The sequence below is a fragment of the Nomia melanderi genome, chromosome 1, assembly GCF_051020985.1.
Source record: "Nomia melanderi isolate GNS246 chromosome 1, iyNomMela1, whole genome shotgun sequence".
In the NCBI taxonomy this organism is placed as follows: domain Eukaryota; kingdom Metazoa; phylum Arthropoda; class Insecta; order Hymenoptera; family Halictidae; genus Nomia; species Nomia melanderi.
This window is the reverse complement of record NC_134999.1, coordinates 36,519,534-36,537,785: the sequence shown is the minus strand read 5'-3', so window position 1 is coordinate 36,537,785 and position 18,252 is coordinate 36,519,534. Positions and strand designations below refer to the sequence as shown.

The following is an 18,252-nucleotide window of genomic DNA, read 5'->3' as shown; positions in this document are numbered from 1 at the left end:
ATCCGCGTTACCGTCACCGTCGCTGGCGGCAACAGTTCGCGAACTAATTTCGCCGGGAGAATTATTATGTGTAATCTTCTGTTGATGTTATTCTTCAATTTAGCCGGGCGAGAATTATTCATTTTATACTGTGACTGGCGTCACCGTCGTATATCGCTGTATATCCCGCGGATATTCTTAATATTATTCCAGCCGAGAAGGTAATTATCTCGTGCAACTTCATGGAATGTGCAACTATAAAAATCAACTGCAAACTATATACCCCCACCATTTTAGAATCACGCGAATAAGTAATTAACCTACAACCTCGTACATGAGTTTCGTAGTTTTTCTATCGAATAAATTCGGAAAATAATCATTCTCGGCATTCTGAACGTTCGAAACACCGGGAAACAACGAGCAAACACTTATAATTCAATCGCAATCAATTGGAAACTATACCCTTGCCATTCCAGAATCACGTAATACACTAACAACTAATTAACCTACAACCTCGTACATGAGTTTCGTAGTTTTTCTAATGAATAAATTCAGAATAATCACTTCTCAGCGTTCTGAACGTTCGAAACACCGGGAAATAACGAGCAAACATTCATAATTCAATCGCAATCAATTGCAAACTATAACCTTACCATTCCAGAATCACGTAATACACTAAGAACTAATTAACCTACAAACTCTTACAAAAGTTTCGTAGTTTTTCTAATGAATAAATTCAGAATAATCACTTCTCAGCGTTCTGACCGTTCGAAACACCGGGAAACAACGAGCAAACACTCATAATTCAATCGCAATCAATTGGAAACTATACCCTTACCATTCCAGAATCACGTAATACACTAACAACTAATTCACCCGCAACTTCCCACGAAAGTTCCGTAGTTCTCCCATTCGATAAATTCCGAAAACAATCACTCCCCGACATTCCGAACGTTCGAAACACTTACCAGAAGGCCACGAGCAAACGCTCAGAATTCAATTCGAACTCCAATATTCATATTTCCAGTCGCGCCCAGTACACGGCACAATCCCCGATCGGGTTTCCCGATACCCTGTACAGCGGCGAGCAATTCCGAAAATCCCGTGGACTTCAAAGTTATTTTTTAATCAGTCCTACAGCTATTCTCTCAAATCGAATTACGTTCTCCAAACACGGCCGTCGCACAAAGGGGCGCCCGGCTAAACGGCGAAACGTGACCGGGCTCTCGGTTTTAAGTAAACGCGACAAATAAAAGCCGACAGCTTTCTATTACCCGCGGAATTGCGACAATTATCGCGGCCGGTACACCGATCGGCGCACAATGACGGCCTCTGTAAGCTTTTTCGTCGGCGGACCGACCTATCAATCGGCCAAACACGAAAGAGAGAGAGAGAGAGAGAGCGAGAGAGAGAGAGAGAGAGAGGATCACGCTCGGAAAATTCGCGCGGCGCCGGCCGTATCGCGAGAGAAGGTATTAAAAATGCTTACTGCCGCGATCAAAATGAAAATTGCGTTACGAGCTGCCCTCGTTCCATCGCGACACATCCCCGCCGCGTTACAATGCTCTTTTTTCCCTGGCAACGTCGAATCCTCTGTCGCGAACACCGACAAAAACACGCTCACGCGGGCGAAATAAAAAACGAGGCTGCCAAATAGAATTATTTCTGGAACAGCGGGGGCGTTGCGCGCATTCGATACCGCGCGGTAAACGACGTCGTATCAAAGCCAGGCAAATAATGAAAACGGTTCCGCGTCGCGTGTCCGCGCTTTCGGTGGAGAACCAGCGCGCGGCGCCGCCGCCGCCGCCGCCGCACGAACGGATTACGTGAAAAATCCGTGCTCGGCGTTAAAGAAATTTAATGAAAATTTTCACCCTATTTTCCTGTCGACCTGCACCCCGCCGCCTTTCACTGTAATCCGCGTGACTGAACGCGCCGCTTTAATCCGCGGTCCGTTTGAGGCACTGGAACTGACTGCGTCGCGCGATAATTGAACGTTCGCATTATACAAACGTATATCGTGTAAGAATATATAGTAATTATTCGACGTGGACAAATATATATGACAACTTTAGCTGCTGATATCTGATAACGACTTATGCAGAAAATTTAATTTCCGTGATTAGGACACGTCTGAAAGAGAACTTGAAAAATATGGAATAAGTATAAGATTCTAATTAAGAATTGTAACGTGAGCTTTGCAGGATGGTGCAAGGTCACGTCACGGTCAAATACCTCCCGTTGCGACATGTAGTATTTCATACTCTGTAACTTTTATTCGACGCATTTGCTTGTATCAATAATATTTTTCAAGATAATTGTGTTCTCGATTCGGTGCCTACATAAACTATTGAACGTTGGACTAATGTTTACTCTTTTACTCGTTTTAGTTGTACACGTCAGTTGCGCGTAATAATTTAGAAACTATACAGACATCTTAATCATTCGTCGTGCAAATATTATTTCTCAAAATCTAATCGAGCGGTCGCAGTTCCCGTTTCCGCTCGCAAGGATCGTTCTATCTCCCTGTCGTTTCTGCATCCTTGCTCTGTTTTTTATGCGACGCGTTGTTAGACGGGGATCCGGAACGAACGGAATCCGTTATAAATGTCATTTGTTCGGTCGTATTTCCCGGCGACGACAACGCGTGAAATATCGCGCGGCGGAGTCAACAATGGCGCCGCGGAAAAATAATAGATTCGAGAAGCGAATATGTCGCGATCGCGCGAGAAATTCGGGCGCAATTTCTACAATGGCGGGACGATGAATGTAGATTACGTTCCGCGGTCGTAAATACGCGTTGAGGTATCGAAAGTGTAACGAGATAACTGTCGTTGCTTGATTTGTTGCCGAGCCGAGCGGCCGAGAGGAAATTCGATGTTATCGGAGCTGGCGCACCTGCGATAGGGTACCCGCGGATCCGCGAAACCACTTTGACCAACGACACGGAATACCACGCCACCCCGGGCCTGGGAAGTGGATCAGCTTTCGTTATTCGTGAGCTTAGCGGCGATCAGCAATTGACGAGAGCTGGGAACGATCGAGAGGAAATTTGATTGCAGTTTACCCTTGCGGTTGAATCTTGAAAATTGCAATAGTGGACGAAACACGTGTAAGCTCTGCGGTTCAAATTTTTAACGGGATATGCAAGTGGTGCGAAATTTTATTAATCTGCTTCGTAGCTTCTACTAGAACTGGATTTATGAATTATTCATTTTTCTGGATATTTTTGAGAATTATTCATGTGTTGAATAATGTAGTGTTATTAACAACTGTTACATAACTGGTTAGTGATACTATTGGAATTATAAAAATTTCAAAACGCAGAATGACTTAACCCTTTGCGGACGAATGTCGACAGTACAATGAGATGAAATTTTCATATTTGGAAGACTAAGTAAATGATTTAATTACTCGAATAGCAAGAGATCAGCACGTAGTTTCCTATTTTTCTATTGTTCGAGTAATTGATATTTAATTTAGCTTCCCCTGCTGACGGTTTTGTATATTTCAGAGAATCTTCGTCAGCAAAAGGTTAATACGTCTACTCATTACAAGTAGAAGTGTCGAGCAATAGTCAGACACACCTTAAGCTCGACATAAAATTATATTCCATCCTCGAACAAGATTCCAAAAAATCCTAGTCCACATATTTTCTTATTCCTATATAATCAGATTAAATTACAAGTAATCAGCATGGCGAATAGAAAGTCCATTCAAAAATTCCTCAATGTATCATAAGATTCGATCAATCGAGACGGAAGCGTCGTTCGAAATTCGCGGGTTTCCATTAATTCAAATTATTCAACGGAAGTTGGTAATGGCGGGAGATCCGTTGCGTAACGAAATGCAATTTCGTGATGGCAGAAGGGGTTGTAAGCGAGTAAGGGCGCGGCAGCTCCCAATAACGATCGAGACAGAAGTCAATTAAGACGATCGTGTAATAAACATATTCGAAGCGTATAACCGGAGCAACGGCGCAGTCGATCGGTAGAACTCCCCAGCCGATCGGAGCTTTACACAATTAGGGGCACGTCTGGGTTCGTATGTTACCCACTGGGAACCTGGAATGCCGGAAGTTGGCCGGGCCAGCCTTCAGACGTGTATCCTCTTTACGCGTGAAGTTCGAAGCGTCGTTCCACGCCGACGTTATCGGTGGTTCCCGTTACCACGGCGAATTCCACGGAAACCGCGAGCACCGGTTCTGCAAAGCACCGACAGCGCCATTTTCGAAATTACTTTAAAATAAATCACTTAACGTTGTAAATAGATCAACTCGCTGCGTCCCTCAGATTTTTACTGCGATCGGTTAATACTTTCTAATATTATTAGCACTAGAACTACCGTACCAGTCAAAATGACTTTAGCATTTCTGTTTCGCAATTATTGATATCTTCAAAGCATTGAATATTCGAAATGATTTTGAACATAAATAGTTTAAAGTAGATCACTTAATGTTGTAAATAGATCAACTCTCTGCGTCCCTCAGATTTTTATTGCAATCGGTTATTACTTTCTAATATTAATAGCACTAGAACTACCGTACCAGTCAAAATGACTTTAGCATTTCTGTTTCGCAATTATTGATATCTTCAAAGCATTGAATATTCGAAGTGATTTTGAAAATAGTTTCACTTGAATACTATAATGAGTATCTGAAAAAACCGAAAATAATCTGTTACTACAATATTCATAGCGATTACATTTCAATCGTATCAAATGCTCGGTAGTTCTAATGTTAGTATCAAACCTCTGATTTCTTGATGTGGAATTCATAGCTTGTAGATTTATAAAATGAACGATGATTTTATTTAGTTCTTTAAGTTTTTAAAGCTGAGAACGTCCATCGAAAGTTAACAGTTGATTATAGGAACGAATGGAATTCATAAGCTTGTAGATTTAAAAAATAATGATTTTATTTAGTTCTTTAGCTTCTAAAGCTGAGAACGTCCGTCGAAAGTTAACAGTAGATTATAGGAACGAATGGAGCCAACGTTGAAGCTGCGATAAAAACTGGAAAAATTACATTCGCCAATAACGTCAGTAACAAGTTAACTTTATCAGAGAGCAGAGTTTCATCAGTTACATAATGATTCCACGGGCAACACCGACTGCTTCACGGAACTCCCTAACAATTTCTTCGCAGCCGGCGTACTTCGCAAGATACACAGGAGGACGCGAAGACACTCATTAACATTCAGGGGATGTTACCCCCGGAGAACCAAAAAAGGTAGCGAGAAAAATTGCCTGATACTTTTATCGGGGTCCCCGGCGGACTTAAAAGTTCGAAAAAAAAAATAAGGGAAAAAGAACAAATCGGAATTCTCGGGTCGTCGAAGTTCCCTCGTTAGAAAAGAAGTTCCCCGGGAATTTCCCCCGTTTATCCATCCGGTCTCACGATTCGATTACACTCGGTATAACAACCGATACGCTTTCGCGGGGTTAAATAAAAGGTGAAAAGCGCATCCGGCCGAAGAGCGCGCGAGAGAAGGAGAGGAGCGACAAAAAGAAGGAGAGAGAGAGAGAGAGCGAGCACATGCATCAGCGTCATTCGAGCGGTTCCGCTCTCGTCAGGGAACAATAACCAACTTCCCGATAGCGTTACTACTCCAATCGAGTTCCGGAGCGGTTCACGGCTGTATTCCGCAACAAAGGCGCGTAATTACCAGTCTGATAGCGGAATCAGCGGCGAGGCGAAGTAAAAATTCCCGTTCTCACGGCGGAATTGCCGTGGAGACGGGGCATCGTTCGCAACGCATCATTTTCAATTTCCAGCGAGGCCGCGCGAGCCGGTCCGTTGAATCGACGTGCATCGATCTAGGAAACCGTCGGACCAGCCGCTGAACCAATAACTTTTTGCGACGGGCCGGTAAGTAATCTTCGTGACGCCCGGAAGATTGTAACACCGCGCGGGAAAGATGGCGCCGACAAGGAACGACGGCTCCCGCGGAGGTTCTCGGGAGCCGCCGGTTTTTGCGACGACGCCCGCGGACCCTCGGCTTATCGCCGAGAGGATAAACGAACGTCATACAGTCGGATCATCCGGATTTCGATGGTTCGCGAATCGATCCTTCCGTTGGAACGGCGACGGCGTTCGTTCCGCGCTCGCGACTGCGCGAATGATGGATCGTCTCGAACCGAAAAACAGTCTTCGTTCTGGAGTGTTCTTGATTAAAACGCTGCTTTTTGCATCGATTAGTATCGTTAGAATAATAGAAACTGGATTCAAGCGCGATTGGACATTTTTCATCGAGAGTATACGCATTTCTTCGGAAATGTTTAATTAATACGATCAGGATGTTACTATATTGATTAATTTGATTGGGATGAGTACAGGAATCAGATGTGACTGTCGATTCAGTTATACACTTCGCAATCACAAGCCCGACGCAATCACTTTAGTCATAATTGAATTAATTGCTGCGTTCGAACCATTCGCGATCACGCGTGATCGGCGACTGAATATCCGTTTAATCCACCCACGAAGATATTGAAAAAGAATTCGTGGAACAAGCAAATATCCCATAACAACGTTCAATCCTCGAAACATTTCCCTCTTCTGCACTCATTAAATCCGGCTGAAACCCCTTCCACTCTAAAATCCAAAGGAAATCCGTAAAAAGGAACAAAGTCGCTCGATAATCCAGCGAACAATACACTGTAAAACGAACGAACATCAACGGCGACGGCGGTGCCGTGCGTTAAACCGTCGACGGCCGCATTAACCGTCGAAACGAACGCGCCCCTTTGACTCGGGGCGCCGTGAAATAATCCGGGAAAATCGAAATGGACGTAAACATCCGCCGTCTAAATTATCATTCGGTTAAATCGGATTGCCGTGGAGCGGGACAGTCGGCCGCGGAAAGTTTCCCATTGGTCGTCGGGCTTTCATCGAATCAGGGACACCGGGGAAGGACTCCGGTGGATGGGGGCTGCGCGGCTGCGGGGGGGATGGGGATGGGGCGGGATACGTTTATTCCATCGCAGGAAGTGTCTTCCTTTATAAAGCCGTTCGACAGTAAACCGACGGCAATAACGCGAAGTTAAAGATTTTCAGCCGCCGGTGTGCACCGCCGGCACGGCTCTCCACGGTTCGTCAATTACCGAAAGTTCGAGTATCGGCGGGGACCCGTAGGGAGTCCCGGAAATACGATATAACTTTATCCCGGTGCTTTCGACAATCTCGCCGGAAATAGCGTGTAGTGAACGTCGCTCGGCTCGGCAGGCGGAGGGCTGAACTCGAGGAGAACGCACCATCCGGACATATATTCCAATAGAACAATACGATACGGGGCTCGTTGAATGGGGGGTGGGACCGGTTTTCTCTGTTCGATAAATCCGCGGAACTGTTCGCGATTCGACCCGTGCGTCGACGGCGAACCACGCGTGCCGGGAAGAATTTGATACGCTTAGACGGACTCGACGTGAACCGCAAACGGCGCTAGCATCATTTAACCCTTTGAACTCTGTAGGCTCCAATATTGCAGCAGTTATAATATTAACCCTTTGCACTCCATAGGCTCCTCTCAGTCACCAGTCGATTTGGCGCAGAAAAATTATGGAGTATGATATTTAATGTTAAATTTCGCGTGATGCATTAATATGTGAAATATTAAAATAAGCAGCCTCTTTCTTCTATTTATGTACGATTTCTCGTGAAGCCAGTTTCAAGAAGTGTTAACTATATTTCGTCGGAAAGTGTTGGGTACTTTTGGTAGAAAACTCTCGGAGTGCAGAGGGTTAAATGTTTTAATGAATAAAAAAAAGCTAGCCTGAAATTATTAGATTTTCTACACATCCAAATTTTGTACTGAGAAGAAAAATAAAAGAAGGAATGTTATAGCATTTTTTAGTTGCGCTAGAGATACCACAAAAATTAGTTGCAGTTGCTGAGAAATTACATAACCATCTGCAGTGCTAAGGGTTAACCCTTTGCACTCGAAAATTTTTCACTAGAAATATGAAACACTTTCTGATAGGATACGGACGATCTTTTTTGAAAGTAATTAATGAGAAAACATATATGAATTAAGAAGGATAGTTATTTGATTTCAATATTCCACGTATTGATGCGTTATTCAAAGCTTAATATTATATATAAGACTTTATAATTTTGCTGTATTAAATCAAGTGGTAACTGAGAGTCACTTCCCGAGTGCAAAGGGTTAACACGTTGAATGCCATAGGGGTCACCGGTGATCCCCAAATTCAGTCACTGTGATTCTCTCAATTAAACAATGATTATATAAAAACATTCTTATATTATAAATAACGATAATGCGGGGACATTCGGCAAAAATCATTTAATATTATACTTTCTTCATTTCGCGTATTCTGCACCTTAAAATCGTGCGGCATTCGATGTGTTAATTATGCTGAAGTAACTATAGGAATAATTGTATTAGGATGAAATGGGACTGATTACAAGATTATCGTTAATTTACAAATTGGAATTTTATAAAGATCTTATTACATTTTTTGATTGGATTTTATTCTACGGTCTAATGGTCGCATCCATATATTAATTACAAAAGTTGGAAACGAGTAGATAGGAATTACAATAGTCCAGTTCCCAGTGAATTAGTTCAATTCATAGTTTAATATGCGCAATGATTAGATGCGATTAATACACGTAGAACTTCGTCAGAGCATAATCGAATGTTTCTATTAAGCTCGTTCCTAAAACCGGTTCTATCCAATTTCCTCCCTCGACGAGGAGAATATTCTTAATATAAATTACCCACATAGTATATCATAAAACACGTATTCACAATTTCCAGGGTATAACGAGCGTTCTGGGGCACATTAAAAATTCCCTTTCGGAAGAACGTATAAAGCATTAATGGCAGTCGGAGGGGCCGTAATGGCGTCAAAGTTGCATAAAACGCGCGGGAAACGATCCGGTTCATTAGGCGCCGGTGGCGGCTGTGACACGAAATCTACGGTAATGACATCTCGCATAAATTTTCGGAACGGCGCGGCGTCGAGTGTGGAAGCGAGCGAGCGAGCGAGCGGGCGGGCGGGATCGGTCCGGGCGTTTTGCATTTCGAAAATCACGCCCCCGATCAAAATTCTATGGGTGATCGCGGGGGAACGCGCGAGATAAACGAACCCTGTTTGCCTGTGTCCTACTTTCGATTCGATTTGTGCGGCACCGGAATCAAACGGAAAAGATCAGGACGGAAAGAAAGACGATATCGAAGGCTACACGACGGCGGGGGGGCGGGAGCGGCCGAGGGGAGGGAGGTTCAGCGTCGCCGATATCGCTCGGTTACTCCCTTTGCCGGATTTCCACGGAGCGGAGCATCGCATCAAAACTAAATTCCGTCAAATCTCGTCATTTCCGATTGCGCAGTCGACATCTCCCGGGGAAAATCGACGGGTCAAGGAAGGAAAACGAGTTCCCGGGGAGCCCTAGCCGCGGTCTCTCCCTCGCCGTACCTTGCGAACGAAAATAAAAATTATTGAATCTATATCGATCTACAAATCGACGACTTCGTCGCGACCGAGACTTTGAGCGTTTTGCTTTTATAAGTAGACTGTAGAGTGTTCCACGGTTTTCTATGTTGTCTTCATAGAATTCTGTATTATTCAAGGGTGCAACGGATTTTGATAAGTCTGTAGTCGGAGTTTCAGGGAACTTTAGGAGAGTGAAGTTTCCTTAGTTCCGTTCTTCCTGTGGAAAATGCGTGTCAAATATGTGGAAATAGTGAATGTAATGAATATTAACTGTACACTAGAATTACTTGAAATCTAAGATTCATTGTATATAGTATCATATTCCTGTAGAATATCTGGAATCTAACGCAACGGATAAAAATACAGAGTGAAATTCGAAAATTCATTATTGGAACCTTCCTTACACAATAAAGGCTTTAGAAAACCATCTATTTTATACATATCTCTTTAGAAATAAATAATTCAGCATGTTCTACAGTCTTCAGATCAGTTTAAAAAGAATATAACACTTACTTTCTATTATAACAATAACTTAATGTATACTTTTCAACATATTACATTAACACGTTTACGGACGTTTATTGTACAGTTTATTCTGTTCCTAGAAAAATGAATATTCATTCGTTTAGATCTTAGAAATCGGGGGTTTTAAAATAGACATTGCGATACATATTCTCGTAATTGCATCGATCGACGTAAACGTTTAGTAAATAATGTTTATCGAATTTCATATGCGTCAAAGTGACGCGTTTCGTAAAGCTAATGTTAAATATTTAGTAATCATACTTTTCACGTTAATGACAGCACATCAATATGTGGATTCAATTCCCAAAACGATCTGAAACTTTCGAACGCCACTTACTGAACATCCCGCCACGATAAAGCAGCGGAGGAATCGCGGTGGAGCTCGCGGACGTGACGGATTTATCTTTGATTCCCGATCAAAAGTAGTTTACTATAACCGGATGAGAATCTGATATAATTACGGGCCGGGTCAAGAGTGTTCCGGCGGGCGTGGGGTCCCGAAAGCCGCGCGGGTATCGGCGGCGGATCCCGAATCCGAAGTTTCACGTCGTTTCACCCTCGATTTCCTCGTTAGGGTTCGACACGAGCGTCGAAACCTCGTTCATTCGCAGCCGCGCCGCTGCAGATGTTGGAAAACTCGAAACGATCGCGCGGCTGCCGGCTGTCGGCGGGGGTGGCGACGCGTCCAATCGAACTTCTTCGATCATCGTAATTGCGGACGCGAATGGGCCCGGCTATCGCCGCGGAGAATCGCTACGCGCGTCTGCAGCGCGATTCTCAACTTCTCCAGCGTAATAACGTCTTCGATCGTTCCGACGTTTGCCTCTTAATTCGGCCAGAATATTAATCCTGCAGCTGCTGGCGCGGCGAATCGCTTGTACAAGCGTCTACGGGGTTAAATCGGTGGAATCTTTTCGGGATCAATCATGTAACTTTGTACATTGGAACATTGATGGCTTATTTTCTGTTTTGACACGATTTACTATGGAATATTCAGGTGATCTGGATTCTATAATTTTTAGAAGTGGTCAAAGGGTTAAACTAGTGGAATTGATTTGAGAATAATGATGTAACTTTGTACATTGGAAACATGATGGTTTATTTTCTCTTTTGGCAGAATTTACTATGGAATAGTCAGGTGATCTGGATTCTAGAGTTTCTAGAAGTGTCCGAAAGGTTAAACTAGTGGAATTTATTTGAGAACAAGATTGTAAAGCTTTGTACATTGGAAGTTTCATAGTTTATTTTCTTTTGATATGATTTACTATGAAATATTCAGGCGATCTGGATTCGAGAGTTCTTAGAAGTGTTCAAAGGGTTAAATTGGTGGAATTTTTCGAGATTGCTGTAACTTTGTACATTGGAAATTCGATATTTGATTTTCTCTTTTGACCTGCTAGACTCTAAAATATTCAGTTGATCTAGATTCTAGAGTTTCCAAATTGAATTCAACAAAGTACAGACTGACAATCACAATATTTAGTGTTTTATCAGTATCCTAACAGCATCGATTATATTTAACAACCAACTGATTCGTCAGAATCTCTCGAGCAGGATTCTTTTCATATACGGTGTGCATTGTAGTTCCGTGCCAGTATACATTTTTCCCGAACACCGAGGCATTCGGAGTTCCATCCCGACTGCAGCCAAAACAATGTTTGGGCAAGATTTAATATGCACTTCTCGCGGGGGCTGTACATCTTTCCGGAACGACGCTAAGATTGCCGGTGCTGCGCGAGAACGGTAAACCGTTGGAACAGTCGGAAGGGTAGTTTCTCCACGCGTAGGAAAGTTTATAAGACGAGCACGGGCAATTCATCATCCGCGTGTCTTAATATTGAATACGCTCCGTATACGCGTCCGAAGCAGTTCCGCGGAAATCGCCGCATAAAAATATCACGTCCGACCGCCTCTCTCTGTTGCGTCGCGATTAAAATGAGCGTAACAGCGGGAAGCGAAGTATCCCGGAGAGTTCGCATGACTTTCCTTATAAAACCGGAATGAGGAATCGGAACGGTAGCGAATGGTATCGAATTTTTATTACGGCTTTTGATGGGCTCATAAATTTTCTGTCGTCGGTTAGACGTAAAAGGAATCCGCTCGGGATGAGCGATTTAATATAGAGCCCGAGTACACTCTGTGAAATTGGTCGGACAAGAGAAATAAAGCGAAACATTTATTATGTTCCGGCCGTACAGTTGAAACTCGAGATTCTAGATATTCTTCGAGCACCTCTGTATCTTTCGTTAATCCGAGGGCACGTCTACGATGCAAAGTAACCGCTGGAAGTCTTGGAAAAGGACGCACAAGGAACTTCGCTACCATTGTTGAACGTAAGGATAATTTGAGGGCTTCCTACGTTGTAAAGTGGATTTATGAAACCATTAAACGTTTTCCAATTGTAATCCGTTCGCGGTAACCTCGGCATACGTATCCGAGGATCATCGTGCTCAGTGAATACGCGATTCTTCAGGAAATATTCCTCTACTCTGAAAACGCGCGGAAGTACCGGCCATTCAATTCCGTCGCGTTCAATTAATTATCCGACTAACGCAGGAATGATCGGCGTAATTTTAATACGTAATGTGACATTCCTATTACATATTTAATAACATTAATACGCTATATAATCCGTCGATAATTGTACGCAATTTTAACGCGATCCGGATACTACTAAAACATATCGGAATTCTATTAACCGGCGGAATAATTGATACGTTCCGCATAAAATAATTACAACGACTAATCCCCGATGCTTCCGCAATTTTCTCGCGCGCGAGGCTCCCGCCTCGAACAACATCCCGCTCGGTCCGCGATTTCGCCGGCAATGAAATTTTTAAACATTCCCCTCTCGAATTAAATCCAGCCGAATCGGGGGCTCGATTGAAACCGATCCCCGAAAAATCAACGGGAAATCCCGAGTTAAAGCGAAACCGATCAATCCCCGATTCGCCGGGCGATCAATCAAAATGCACAATTCCGCGCGGAGCAGTCGAAAAATCGCGCATCGGGATAAACCTCGCCCGGCCGTTATTCTTCCCGGAGCGGGGCGGCACGCCCGGGACTTCCATTACGCGAAATTGCCCAGAACAAAGTAGCCGAAAGGGAAAATCGCTGGCAAAATGGAAGACGTATTAATTCGAGATAAGTAACGCGGTGAAGTAATTCCTCAAAGTAAGAAGTGCTCGCCGAGGGAGGGTAGGGCGGGAGGTAACCGGGGAAAATAGGGGACCGAGATGGAGAAAGGGGTTGCCCGGGGACGCCGGGGGGCGGAGAGGGAGGAGGCGGCGATAAAGACGAGGCGTAAAGTTTCCACGGGAAGGATGCATCTTCTCTCCGAGTCTCGAATGGGAGGAATTTCTGTCAGGAGCGCTTCAACATTGTCGTTCTTTCCACCGGTAACGATTGCATTCATCTCGAGCGACGTTTTTAAGGCGCGTCGAAAAGGGGACGGAAAAGGAGGACGGCGCGACGAGGGAAAATGATCGATCGCGTTCCTCGCGGTCAGATAAACCCTTTAAGCGGCCGAGGGGATTTTTGCAAATCATTCGGTGAGTGAGGAATATCGTTTGTGAAATATGGAGATGTATTAGGTGTTGAATATCTTACTGTTTTAGTGTATGTTTAGTTTATTTGTTGTTTTATTGTGTATGTCAGTATAGATTCTGTGATATATTAGATGTAGAGATATTTGAGAATTTATTTTAACTCCTTGGCCTATGATTTCTTCAACTCTGATCAATACGGGTGGTTTGTCATTGATAATTTATTGGAAAGAGAAAAATTCTAAGGCTTATGTTATGCCTATATTTAATTTTAACCCTTTGCAGTCGAGAGGTGACTCTCAGTCACCATTTGATTTGATATAACAAAATTACAAAGTGTTATATACAATATTGAGTTTTGTATAATGCATCGATACGTGAATTATTTATATGAAATGGCTTTGCTTCTTAATTCACGTATGTTTTCTAATTAGTCCTAATAGTGTCGTCTATGTTTCATCGAAAATGGGAGAATGTTTGCAGTGAAAAGCTTCCGAGTGCAAAGGGTTAAGTATAATAGTTGATTACAGAGAAATAATGTTTATTTTGAATTCGAATGAACTGAGCAATATATAAATTCGTTGAAACGTTGAAAATCTTCACGAGTCTCACTCGTTGTAGGAAAAAGGGTTAAGATAAAATGTTCTCTTGTCATTTCATTTTGGGATTCTGCAGACGAAAGGGTTGGTAGATGTTAAATTAATGTAACAGAAGTGGATTAAGTTGTAATTCTAGCGCATATATCGCGATTAAATTGCAAATGATTAATTAGAGCAGATTTATCTATGCTCCCGGCTAAGATTACGGCAGAAAAAGAGAGGAAGGGTGGGCTCTCGTGAAAAACGGGGGTGGCGAGGAGGAAGCGTGCCATTTAACTTGTTAAAACTCCGTTCCTCCGCGGAACTATTTTACGGACCGTATATACGGGATTTTGCGGGCGTGCAGAGAGGGAGCGAGCGAGCGGGAAAGCACGCGAGCGTCTCTCGCAACGGATAACGACGTTCGCTGCGGGGAAATTTTATTTCCACCGCGGGGGTAACGTCGAGATGACGGGGTCCTTATGCACCTTGTCGACGAGCGAATCTGACAACGTGATGTAGGGAGAGGTACACGACGCCAGTAGGAAATACGAGAGACGGCGAGAAGAGCAAAGTCGCGGGAAAAATTGGTACGAGGGAACAAGCCGGAACAATAGAATTTGAAAATGGGACGACGGCAAATTGACTCGGAGATAAGATCGGAAGCTTTCCGAGGGAACGGTTGGAATCCGTTAAGAAGTGCTTTCAGGAGTTTCGGTTCGAGTGACTGGTAATTAACTCGCGTGACTTGTATCGTTTAAGTGGAGCACGCCCGCCGTGTACAGACAGGTGTCTTCGAATGGATACTAATATCGGTATTCGCGTCTGCTGGAGAATATATCAAAAGAATATCCGAAAGACCGACAACCTGAAATTTTCATCTACTCCCAAAATGAAACGATGCATAATTTTAATTCCCGTTACGTCCAACAGAATGTAACGAGTCTCTTCAAACGTTACATCCTCTAATATTCAAACTGAAAAAATCCCGAAGTTTCCTAAATTCAAAAGATTCAATGTCTATCCACCCAGATACCTGTCCATTTCAATTACTCCCAATTACCCGGGAAGCTCATTCCATTCCTCTTGCGCACGCACGAAGCGAACATTGTTATTCCCGAAATCGTTTCCCGCGAAATACGCTCCACTCGGGCCGTGTGTGGAAGACGTAAAGTGGAAGCTCACTTGGGGCTGAGAAACTCCGATTCCCCGATGACAGCCTAAGTTCTTTCCCCGCGCGGAGTCCGTACGCGCCTGATTTCAGCCGCGCGGGGCCGTCCCTCGCGTCTGAATTCAGCCAGACTTGGTTCCCTCCCCGCGATTCCAGTCCGCGAAACTCGTCCGGTCGAGACTCGATAGCCCAAGCAGCCGTGCGTTTGCGCAGCAAACCGAATATCCGGTTTCCCGGACGTTCCATCCGCGCGACATTACTTTCCTCGCGCTCGGAACTTCTCGATTACTTTTATTAGTACGCAACTCCGGGAATTAACGTGGCTGCGAACGTTCCGGCGAATTGTTTGCGACGCGACTCGGTCTTATGGCTGTTCGGGGTCCTTCAACCTCGACTCCCCTTCGACTTTCGACTCGCGACTGGCACGCTCGGCTGCGACCTACCCCGAATAACAGAGTTCCTTTACGATCCTCCAACAGCCGAGACTTCGTTCTACTTACTTCCGAATTTAACCCCCGACCGCCCCTTTCTTCGTTCGCTTTTACCGTCCCTCGGGACTGCTTACGTTGCACCCCGTCGAATAACATTTCTTCCAGTTTTCCGGGGGTTCTTACCGTAATGGCACTTTAATTAGTCGGTTAATTGGACGCGGGAGCAGTTTCTTTGTACAGGTAAGGAACCGTTCCCCGGCGTTCGGTCGATCCGCCGGCGATAGAAGTCGACCGTTCGATTGGAAATCTCGTTAATACGTCGAACGTGAGATATTTTAATCGTTCGTCTCGCGTTCCGTTCGATTCGTTACGGGCATTTCGAGTTGGGTTTAGCAATAGTAAATATTGTTGTGTTTACCTCAGTTTGAATTGAATATTTTCCTATCGCCGCTCGTGAATCGTTAGAGGCAATGTTGATAAAGGATAAATATACAATTGTTCTTTCTTATCGGCGGGTTATTAATGTTGAAATAGTTGTTTATCGCCGATAAATACCGAGCGTACGTCCGAAAGGATAGGCGACGATTTTTCACCGATTCCCGATGAATCCGTACCGATTAATTACGGACATTTCTAGCGATTATCGTTCGATACAATTGCGGAAGAATAATTCAACGAATCTCCTCTATACCGGGAACAAAATGTACGCTGCGAATGGGTTAATCCAGGGAAAAGAGGGGATAATCGATTGGGGGGCGGAGGGGTTGAATTCGAAGATGGTTCGCCGCGATTGCACGCCCTGGAATTCTGCTTCCAGGGCTGGACCCCATAAAAAACACTATCAAATCCGTAATCGGCAAGTTCCGCGGAAGTTTTCGAGAGAAAAAGGGGGCGGCGGACGGCAAGGGGCGGGCGGAATCGAATGGGAAACAAGGATATATCGGGGAGCGGAGACACGCGGAAGGTGGCGGGGTAAATGACTCGGCAAGGAATTGATGCTCCTTTCGAGCCATTTAAAAATCTGGTTTAATTTCCAGCGGGGCTCCACGGTTAAGCTGAAACTATGTGTATCACCGCGGCGGATTTATGGCCGGGCGTTATGCGCCAATGCGGGGAATGATTTAAAATTAAAATTGTGTCGCAGCGCTGGGTAATTCTATTAATTTCTGAAGAGACGCGAAAGCGCGGGGGCGGCGAGAAGAAACGAAGAATAACAAAAAGACGCGAACGAATGATCCGGCACGGTCGAATTGCTCTCGTTTTATTTGCCGGGTAATTCGACGAAAAACAGGTGCACTCCTGATTAAGGATTAATATTTTTTGCCGCGTGTTTTTCGTTCGCCTGTACGCTTCGCGAGCTAATAAATAGCCTCACGGACAGTTTCGAAGTCGATCGAGCACGAGGAAGCGAGATATCGGCGGCGAATATTCCGCGCGATAAATTATTTTTCTACGACGGCGCAACCTTTCTCTCCCTCCCTCTCTCTCTCTCTCTCTCTCTTTCGCTCTTCCTTGCCGCAGATAATTAGATTTATTAAGTCGGCCCTGTTTACACGGTGTTGGAGCACGTGATTTATTGAAGAGGGGCCCTCACCAGCTGCGATGGTAAAAGAGGGATGAAGAGGGCGCTTGTTACGGAGATTATGAGGTGAATTCTGTCCCTCCTTTCGTTTCTCATTACCGCCTCTCCCACCGCCGCCCCCCTCCCCGCAGTCAGCATTCAGTTTGGCTCGCTTTGATCAGCTTCGATAAGCTTCCTTCCCCGAACGAACTAATCTGAGTTTCAAGAAATCCCATTCGTGCCGTCTCGCTCCGCGAATTCCGGGAATATTCGATTGAAAGTGTTCGAATCATTAATCCGCCGTTGCCGGCTCCGCGACAGTCTCTGTTATCGTTTTTTCGTGACCCATATTCCGCTTGATTCTGTATTTCCAGCGCACGCCGGCGATAACAAAATTTGGAGCAACTATTTCAATCTCGATCGAATACTATTCATTAGAAAATAGAAGTTCGCTGGTCCACGTCGATCTAAAGAGCAATTATTCTGTCACTCTCATCTGCAATTATATACTCCACTTCTTACGACTCTCCATTAACTCGTAACTATCACTCTTATCTTCAGCGACAACAGAACATTTGATCATCGACACAAGGGAACACAATAATCAAACACTTATTCATTCAGTAAACACTTGGTTCCCCTCCCAATAGTTCCACAAATTCCCGATCAATCCCGATACAATCGAACCACCCCTTTCACCGCCAGACGAGCCGGTAATTCCCGAAAACAGTCGGCCGTCGATCCGCCGAACCGAATCGTCTCGATGAAAGAGACTCCTAACGATACGCCTGAAAGCCGAGACGATCTCATCCGATCAGCTCGAAAAAAAATTCATCGAACGATGGCCGGCGTATTCCCAGCGCCGATGGACACGGGGGATGAAGAACAAGCGACAGAGGAACCCGAAATATCAATTACCGAAATATTTCGGGGAGTTGTCGCGTCGCTCGAAGTTCATTTTCGCTCCCGCCCCGCGCTCGGAGGGAGCGTGACGAAGAATAAA

General features: G+C 44.5%; 1 protein-coding gene and 1 long non-coding RNA gene across 5 annotated transcripts in view; one reads left to right on the top strand and one right to left on the bottom strand.

Annotated features, from left to right (window-relative positions):
* LOC116423883 (zwei Ig domain protein zig-8) overlaps positions 1–18,252 on the bottom strand; it is a 181,490-nt gene that overhangs the window by 73,916 nt on the left and 89,322 nt on the right. The gene's annotated exons all lie outside the window — the stretch shown is intronic.
* LOC143174528 (uncharacterized) overlaps positions 1–18,252 on the top strand; it is an 89,074-nt gene that overhangs the window by 38,841 nt on the left and 31,981 nt on the right. The gene's annotated exons all lie outside the window — the stretch shown is intronic.